We start from the raw sequence: 9645 nt of genomic DNA, 5'->3' as shown, positions 1-9645 counted from the left end.
TGATCCCTTGATCATTATGTAGTGTCCTTCCTTGTCTCTTGTAACATTCTTTATTTTAAAGTCTATTTTATCTGATATGAGTATAGCTACTCCAGCTTTCTTTTGATTTCCATTTGCATGGAATATCTTTTTCCATCCCCTCACTTTCAGTCTGTATGTGTCCCTAGGTCTAAAGTGGGTCTCTTGTAGACAGCATATATATGGGTCTTGTTTTTGTATCCATTCAGCCAGTCTATGTCTTTTGGTTGGGGCATTTAATCCATTCACGTTTAAGGTAATTATCGATATGTATGTTCCTATGACCATTTTCTTAATTGTTTTGGGTTTGTTTTTGTAGGTCCTTTACTTCTCTTGTGTTTCCCACTTAGAGAAGTTCCTTTAGCATTTGTTGTAGAGCTGGTTTGGTGGTGCTGAATTCTCGTAGCTTTTGCTTGTCTGTAAAGCTTTTGATTTCTCCATCAAATCTAAATGAGATCCTTGCCGGGTAGAGTAATCTTGGTTGTAGGTTCTTCCCTTTCATCACTTTAAGTATATCATGCCACTCCCTTCTGGCTTGTAGAGTTTCTGCTGAGAAATCAGCTGTTAACCTTATGGGAGTTCCCTTTTATGTTATTTGTTTTTAATTAAAAAAATTTTTTTTTTATTGGTTGCGTTGGGTCTTCATTGCTGCGTGTGGGCTTTCTCTAGTTGTGGTGAGTGGGGGCTTCTCTTGTTGCAGAGCACAGGCTCTAGGCTTGCGGGCTTTAATATTTGCAGCATGCGGGCTCAGTAGTTGCAACACACGGGCCCTAGAGCACGTGGGCTTCTGTAGTTGTGGCGCATGGGCTTAGTTGGTCCGCAGCATGTGGGATCTTCATGGCCCAAGGATCAAATCCATGTCCCCGGAATCGGCAGGCAGATTTTCAGCCACTGCACCACCAGGGAAGGCCAGGAATTAACTGAGTGTAATGGATAAGCACAAAGATATATTGACAGGGAAGAATTTCATCGGCTATACATTTTATCAACCATATTGAATTGTCACACAAACATTGTACATGAGCTTTTATTAGCAGTAGACTTGAAGCAAGCGGTGATACACATCATGAGTAGCTTGATAGCTGGGAAAATAATAATAATACATATTATGAAAATGATAATTATTTGTAAAGCAGAGCAAAAAGAATTGCCTGTTCCTGAAGGGAGACAACTAAACAAGTCATTGAAAGGGTCAGTTTTTCTTTCATCTCGTAACTATTTTGCTTTTGAGACATTCTTTCTCCAGAGGTACTGATATAAGTACAACAAGTAGTATGAGCAATAGCACAAACACCTCCTTGTTTAGCCAGCAGAAAATTTAAGGCAATTCTGTTATCTAATACTACTTGGGCTAAGGAATTTAAGGATGTCTGTTGTACTGCTATGCTTTTTGCAGTCTCTTTGGCTATTTAACCAATGGTGACTGATAGATTTCTGAGCATATTCCTGCTTACATATACTCCTGCACTAGGAATTAAGATTCCCAAAAGACTTTGCCACCAGGTATCTTGGTATCCTGATAACATAGATCTTTTAACTCTGTAATGGGGAGAACAGGAGGTTCATCTGTTTCCCTGTATATAGCTAATGAGGTAACATAATGTCCCAATAACCATAAACCTCCTATTTGCCAGCTGCTAAGATATTTATGTGCCCATCCTTGGGAAGGTGGATCAATTCTAATACCACATATGAAGACAAAACCTGGGGGAGCACAAGTGATCCTTCCCACAGTACTCTCATCGATAGCCTCATTAATTGGAAGTTTCATTAACATGGTTAATTAAACCATGGGTCACTTCTCCTGCAAGCTTTTCAAAAGCCATCTATATGGTATTTGATATAAGGGAGCTGCTGGCATAATTTACTTGCATTTTGAGAGACATTTTTTAATTAAGTAAGGGACAGAGCAAGGGGGTCCTAGGGTAAGTTGTGCTCAGTCTCAAGGACTGAGGATAGTATCAGGCAAGGGATGGACATTTTAATATGTTGAAGAATTTGAACCTGAAAGTTAGGTCAGAGGGAGGTTGGTCTAGGTAAGTGGTTACATTAGGAACATCTGAAAAGTTGGTGACTGACAGGAATTATAAGGGGCTTATTTTGGTCTTGTATTGACCGAGGAATTTGATGACAGATCCAACAATTGGTTAGATTGCCTTCAGTAGCTATACTCTGTGATAGCTTTACTAAGGAATTTTCTTTCCAACCTGAACACCAGGGCAAAAGTACAGTCAGAAGTAAAACAGTAACTTTAAATTTTGATAGACAGACATTTGATAAATAGTAAAGGTAGATTAGTAGGCCTGGTTCCAACTCTTGGGTTAGCTGTCTGGTACTGCTGTCATCTTCTTCCCATCCTGGCTTGGTGGTGTTGATCTTAGTTTGTCAAAGCCGGTGTCAGAAGTAAGGGATGAAGTCCATTTAGGTGGAGGGGTCTGGTAAGGATCCTTCCATCTAAGTTGGAGAGAGTCCTTTAAATTATATTTTTCCAGTGTGCATAATCTCCTGGGTGCAGGTCATAGAGCATCTGATTTTCATCCAAAGATAGATTACTGTGATCATCTTCAGAAACAAGCTTAGAATAACCTTCTACTGATTCAGTTAAACTTTACAATAATGTGACATACAACAAAAAAGCATCTTGGATGTAGGTAGTAAATACAAAACCTCAGTATATATAAAACATCAAATCCCCAAAGGCATATCATTGAAACATAATTTCCCTCTCTAAATTATCCTCGTTTTTAACAGACTAAAATTAAGCTGATTTGTTTGCAAAATTAGTCTGGTTTCAATATACTTGGCCTGATTATTTACATAAGTGTAATTGATCATACGGGCTCTTTAGAATTTGGCTTTGCTGGAACGTTTCATAAGGGATCTCAGATTGAACTTTTAAAAAGCCTCTCTCAAGGCCAGGAAAGCCATGCCATTAGATTCTACCTGCAATACCTGCAGATTTAGGTGGATTCCTCTCATCTTGAGTTCCAAAATATCTTGAGGTTCCTGCATCTGCCAGGAATTGGCCTTATTTACTTACCTGGAAAGGCTGTTAGGAACCTAAGAGCTTCCAAATTCTGAAGGGATCAGGCAGAGAGAAAAGATAAATGCTTCCATTCTGTTTACAAAGGTGTAATTTACCAAATTGCTGTAAGTCATAATGACCTTAAGTGAAAGGTTTCCTTATCTCTGAAAAACAAAGATTAAAAGCCAGTAATATTTCAGACAAAAAGTCATAAGAATTAGAATCACATTTATCAATTCATTCAATCCTATGTTGTTAATTCTTGTTTTGTTTCAGTCCAGTTTTTCCATTAGTTTTGTTGACCTTGCCTGATGATTGAGGATGATAGTGACTGATAATTTCAAGAAGTTTGTGAGGGTTTTTGTTAAGGGTTGTATGATTTATCCATTGAAGTGGGTGCCTTGATCACTGGAGATTGTAGAAAGTATACCCCAAGGGGAAAACACATTTTTTTTTTAAACATCTTTATTGAAGTATAATTGCTTTACAATGGTGTGTTAGTTTCTGCTTTATAACAAAGTGAATCAGTTATACATATACATATGTTCCCATATCTCTTCCCTCTTGCATCTCCCTCCCTCCCACCCTCCCTATCCCACCCCTCTAGGTGGACACAAAGCACCGAGCTGATCTCCCTGTGCTATGCGGCTGCTTCCCACTAGCTATCTATTTTACATTTGGTAGTGTATATATGTCCATGACACTCTCTCACCCTGTCACATCTCACCCCACCCCCTCCCCATATCCTCAAGTCCATTCTCTAGTAGGTCTGTGTCTTTATTCCCGTCTTGCCACTAGGTTCTTCATGGCCTTTTTTTCCCCCTTAGATTCCATATATATGTGTTAGCATACTGTATTTGTTTTTCTCTTTCTGACTTACTTCACTCTGTATGACAGACTCTAACTCCATCCACCTCATTACAAATACCTCCATTTCATTTCTTTTTATGGCTGAGTAATATTCCATTGTATATATGTGCCACATCTTCTTTATCCATTCATCCAATGATGGACACTTAGGTTGCTTCCATGTCCTGGCTATTGTAAATAGAGCTGCAATGAACATTTTGGTACATGACTCTTTTTGAACTATGGTTTTCTCAGGGTATATGCCCAGTAGTGGGATTGCTGGGTCGTATGGTAGTTCTATTTGTAGGAAAACACATTTTTGACCATTTCTTTTTTCATTGTAAATGCATCAGTCTTGCAGCAAGGGAAGCCTTTAACCCATCAAATAAAAAGATGGAGTTTGCCAGAGAGCCATTGTAGATTTCCCATAGCCCTGACTGTTTAATTTACAGCTATTTGTTTACCCATCTTAATATCTCTGATTTAGGAGCAGACTGCTGCCATGCTACAAGGACATCAGGATGGCAAAAGTCTGACAATGAGGGGTTAATTTTTTTGTAGAAGCAGAATAGACTTTATATGTGCCATAATCTTACAGATTCTGTTTTTGCTGCCTTTGCATGAAAGTAGGTTCAATCCCTTTAGTGTGAGCCTCAATTTTGATGACAGATAACATTTTATATCAGAACATATAAGAATTTCAGGAATTCCATATAATTTCTGGAACATCTATAAGATATATTTATATAGACATAACTTAAAGAGGGCTTAATGTTACCTTTTATTTGACAATGTTTCCCCTATAATTTAATCTACCAAAAAATCCTAGTTAGTTTAATATTTTTTCTGAGATGCCTCATGGACCCTGTGAAGCATCCCAAAGTTTGCTGGAGGTCAGAAGAACTTTAATTAAAATTTGACATTCAGGAGTTTGTCAAAAATTTCAAAAAATTTGGTCAAATAGAATCATGTCATTGTGAAATAATACTTATTCTCTCAACCAAATTAAGAAAAGATTTTAAAATCAAGTACAAATCACTTAAAGACAAAGAAATTCACACGATCTGTTATCAAAAGCAGCATTCCAAGAAAACCTTGTTTTCTTAATAGAGAGAGAAAACCAAATTCTAGTCTTGCAATAGCTTACTGTTATAACAAAATTCATGTATTTAATTAACTTCAATCTAATCTTAATCAATCCTGACCACATACAAAATTCCTTTTTTTCCCCAACAACTATATTTCCATTCTTCATATCTTCTGTCACCAACATACATCCTACTTTCTTTACACACTGAAATGTTTCCCTTATTATTTTAGTAACTTTAATTACATATTATAAATTTAACCCTTAAAAACCTTAACAAAACCAAGAAAGAAAGAAGTAATTGAATGTTTGTTATATCAGCATTTTCTGATTAGAAAACTTAAGAACATATTCCATAACCTCTAAATACCTTTTTCTCATAGCATAATTTCTCTTTTATGTGGTACAAGACGCATGTTTAATAAACCCAAACATCTATAGTTTCCCTCTCGCAAGAAGAAAAAAGTAGGTAAACTTAGATTTATTCAGCAATTAATGTTCCAATATTTTATCCTAATTAAAATGACCTAGACCTTCAATGAATTCTCATCATTTAATTTAGCAAAACTCTAAAGTTTTAAGTTAACAAAAATCTGGAAAAACTATTTTTAAGTAGACATTTCTAAAACATAATTATTCCCAAAGTGTTTACTCAAAAGCTTTTATCCCATACCAAGTTAATTTTCTTGCTGACAAATTTTCAACAGATATAGTATGAACTTACTGACTTTCAGTAAACCCAGGTACAATAAAAGTACTAAATGTTGATGATTCTAAAGATATGTCTGTATTAATTAACAAACTTAAACAACAAACTTAAACTAATTTCAATACCAGGTATTAGTTTAATACTGAATATTCTCCAGATCACATGAACCTGAAATTTATTTAGCTTATTTTCCCTGTTATTAGAAATGTTTGGTTTGTAAGCACTTACTTTTCTTTAAGCCACTTAAATAGAGCTCATTTACAGATTAACCTCAACAGTACTATCCAAAGACAAAGACACATACTGAGACATACATGTATCCAGACAGACAGAGATCTCATAGCTTCATCTTAAAATTTAATTTAGGGAGTATTATGGCCAGACCATATTACAAAGGAAAATAATCATTTTACATTTCATTGGTTTGTAACTGAAAGCAGTCCAATTCTGGAGAATGTACCTCAAGGGGCTGAATTCAGGAAACGAATTTGAGTTTCCCATAGCTGGCACACTTACACACAAGACAAATGCAAACATACACACAAAGAGCAAAAACAAATTCCTATGGGACAAAAAAAAAAAAAAAAGGGTAGGATTAAAGACCTAAATGTAAGGCCAGACACCATCAAACTCTTAGAGGAAAACATAGGCAGAACACTCTATGACATAAATCACAGCAAGATCCTTTCTGACCCACCTCCTAGAGAAATGGAAATAAAAACACAAATAAACAAATGGGACCTAATGAAACTTAAAAGCTTTTGCACAGCAGAGGAAACCATAAAAAAGACGAAAAGACAACCCTCAGAATGGGAGAAAATATTTGCAAATGAAGCAACTGACAAAGGATTAATCTCCAAAATTTACAAGCAGCTCATGCAGCTCAATATCAAAAACACAAACAACCCAGTCCAAAAATGGGTAGATGACCTAAATAGACATTTCTCCAAAGAAGATATACAGATTGCCAACAAATACATGAAAGAATGCTCAACATCATTAATCATTAGAGAAATGCAAATCAAAACTACAGTGAGGTATCATCTCACACCGGTCAGAATGGACCTCATCAAAAAATCTAGAAACAATAAATGCTGGAGAGGGTGTGGAGCAAAGGGAACCCTCTTGCACTGTTGGTGGGAATGTAAGTTGATACAGCCACTATGGAGAACAGTATGGAGGTTCCTTAAAAAACTAAAAATAGAACTACCATATGACCCAGCAATCCGACTACTGGGCATATACCCTTAGAAAACCATAATTCAAAGAGTCATGTACCAAAATGTTCATTGCAGATCTATTTATAATAGCCAGGACATGGAAGCAACCTAAGTGTCCATCATCGGATGAATGGATAAAGAAAATGTGGCACATATATACAATGGAATATTACTCAGCCATAAAAAGGAATGAAACTGAGTTATTTGTAGCAAGGTGGATGGACCTAGAGACTGTCATTCAGAGTGAAGTAAGTCAGAAAGAGAAAAACAAATACCGTACGCTAACACATATATATGGAATCTAAAAAAAAAAAAAAAAAAAGGTCATGAAGAACCTAGGGGCAAGACGGGAATAAAGTTGCAGACCTACTAGAGAATGGACTTGAGGATACGGGGAGGGGGAAGGGTAAGCTGGGACAAAGTGAGAGAGTGGCATAGACATATATACACTACCAAACGTAAAATAGATAGCTAGTGGGAAGCAACCGCATAGCACAGGGAGATCAGCTCGGTGCTTTGTGACCACCTAGAGGGGTGGGATAGGGAGGGTGGGAGGGAGGGAGATGCAAGAGGGAAGAGATATGGGGACATATGTATAACTGATTCACTTTGTTATAAAGCAGAAACTAACACACCATTGTAAAGCAATTATACTCCAATAAAGATGTTAAAAAAAAAAAAAAGGTAAAGTCCAACTATTTTTCTTTTCAATTTTTTCCAAGCAAGGATCTCTCTGTTTAAAAACAAACAACATACAAATAGAAAGATAGGGAATCATGTCTGCACGTGTCTTGGCAATTCACCTGGCAAAGGCAAAACCAAAAATAACGGTTGGAATAAGTTAAATTTATTTACTTGAGTTCAAAAAGCCTCTTTCCTGTTGTTTTCCTTGGCTTGAAGTTCAACCAATTAACCCAAGGCCAAAGCCTCAGGCAACGTGGGCTATGTTTTTACTTCAAGGACATGATAAAAGTTAATGTCAAGCTTTCTCCTAGGAGTACTTTTCTCTCTCAAGGTCAGAATTTTGAAAAGGTGTTTTCAAGCCAGCTGTAATTGTGCATGCAAAAATCAGTTTTGGAATGTCAAAAAAAAAAGTTTCATCTTGGCCAATTTAAGGTTAGATAAGTACTTGCAATAATGGGCTCCATACCAATTGTAGAAGCTAACCAGAGTTCCAGTGGGGGCTGCCTGTCTGGGATCTGGGGGCTTTAGAAGCACAATCTCCCACTTTCTTTTAGTTTTATTTTATTTTAAAGTACAAATCTAAATTTAAATTTCCAATTTTAAGCTACATAAAAAATCAGCCAACCCAATTCACTCCAAAATTGCTTCCAGGCCTTCCTGCCTGGGAATTCCCTCTAGGTCCCTTGCCTAGAAATTCCTCCTAGGTCCTCTGCCTAGGAATTTCCCCCAGGTCCTCTGCCTAGGATTTTTATCGGTAGCCCCTTAAGACTCCAAGTCTTAAGGTAACGGCTCAAATAAAAGTCATGAACCATCACTTAAATATAAGGAGATCCAGATATCAGGGAAAACTCACTGAATTACCTGAAGAGTGCTGTGAAGCCAGGGAGGGCTCAAGAGGTCCGTGCTTCCCCCCTCTGTGTGCTCCCCCACACGCAGGAAAAAAAAAAAAAAAAAAAAAGGAGGTCCGTTCCTGGTACCAAGTACCAATACAAAGTAGACTCCAGGTGACCTCAGGTGGGTTTTTCTGATCTCCTGTTGACTACACCCAGTAATGTCAATGAAAATAATCAATAATAAGAAGAGAAAAGAGTTTTATTTGAGCCAAACTGAAGACTGACTCAGAAGCCTGCTTCCCAGATACTCTGAGAAACTGCTCCCAGAGAAGCATGGTTTCCAGCACAGTTTTATATCTTGTCAGAGCAAAGAACATTAAACAAGTCAGGGTTACATTTCTTCAAGCTTTCAAAAACAAACAAACAAAAAACAGACCAGCATGTACACAGCAAGTCAGTATGGCCTTGGTACCTGGGAAGGGAGTCTTATTGAAGGAGTACAAGCATTGGCATCCCAGGAAGAGAGACACTTAATCTTTATTTTTAACATGGACATTCTTTACTTTTGGTCAATGTATTCTTTTGTCTAATAATTAAAGCAGATGTACAAAGTATGTTTGATAGGCCACAAACAGGCTAATTTAGTTAACATAAAATTCAAGTTAAGCCAGAATGACTTCCCTATATCTCAATATGTGAAAATTTCTTTTATCAACTTACATGTGTGACACTTGGTCTAGGAGGACCTGGCAACTGGGGACAAAGAATTTTCAGACAGCTTTTATCTACCCTAATGTAGGGCCGATCTATATCTCCTCCTCACCCCCAGCAATATATTCTCTTGCATAAGACAAGAATGGCAGAGTCCATTTTGATAAGTTAAAAATGGTATCTCATAATTTTTATTTGTTTTTTATCTTCTTGTGAGTGAGGTTTAACATTGTTTCATATGTTTAAGAACTATTTGTATTTACTTTTATGTGCATGTCCTCATAACTACGGTTATAATTTTTGCCCATTTTTCTATGAGTTTTTAGTTAGTCAAGAAATAAGGTTGGTGGTTTCATGGAATAGGCTCCATTGGCTGGTGGGGAAGAGAGAGAAAGAGATGACCGTGGATCATCTGTGCAGAAGGAATCCACTCTTCTTTGCACTATCTGTGAAAGTGACAAGGCCTAAAAAGAAATTGCTGAATGTTTTGATTTATGGATGCAGACCTT

The 9645-nt window shown here is 37.0% G+C and overlaps 1 long non-coding RNA gene across 1 annotated transcript in view; it reads right to left on the bottom strand.

Moving 5' to 3' along the window:
- Positions 1 to 647: 647 nt before the first annotated feature.
- LOC309647088 overlaps positions 648 to 9645 on the bottom strand; it is an 846185-nt gene continuing 837187 nt past the window's right edge. Inside the window, exon 3 of the long non-coding RNA XR_014255783.1 lies at positions 648 to 3853. This is a non-coding gene — a long non-coding RNA (uncharacterized lncRNA). The remainder of the gene's footprint in view (positions 3854 to 9645) is intronic.

The sequence above is a fragment of the Balaenoptera physalus genome (genome assembly GCF_965194825.1).
Source record: "Balaenoptera physalus genome assembly, chromosome: 17".
Classification (NCBI taxonomy): Eukaryota; Metazoa; Chordata; class Mammalia; order Artiodactyla; family Balaenopteridae; genus Balaenoptera; species Balaenoptera physalus.
This window is presented reverse-complemented; position numbering and strand designations above follow the sequence as displayed.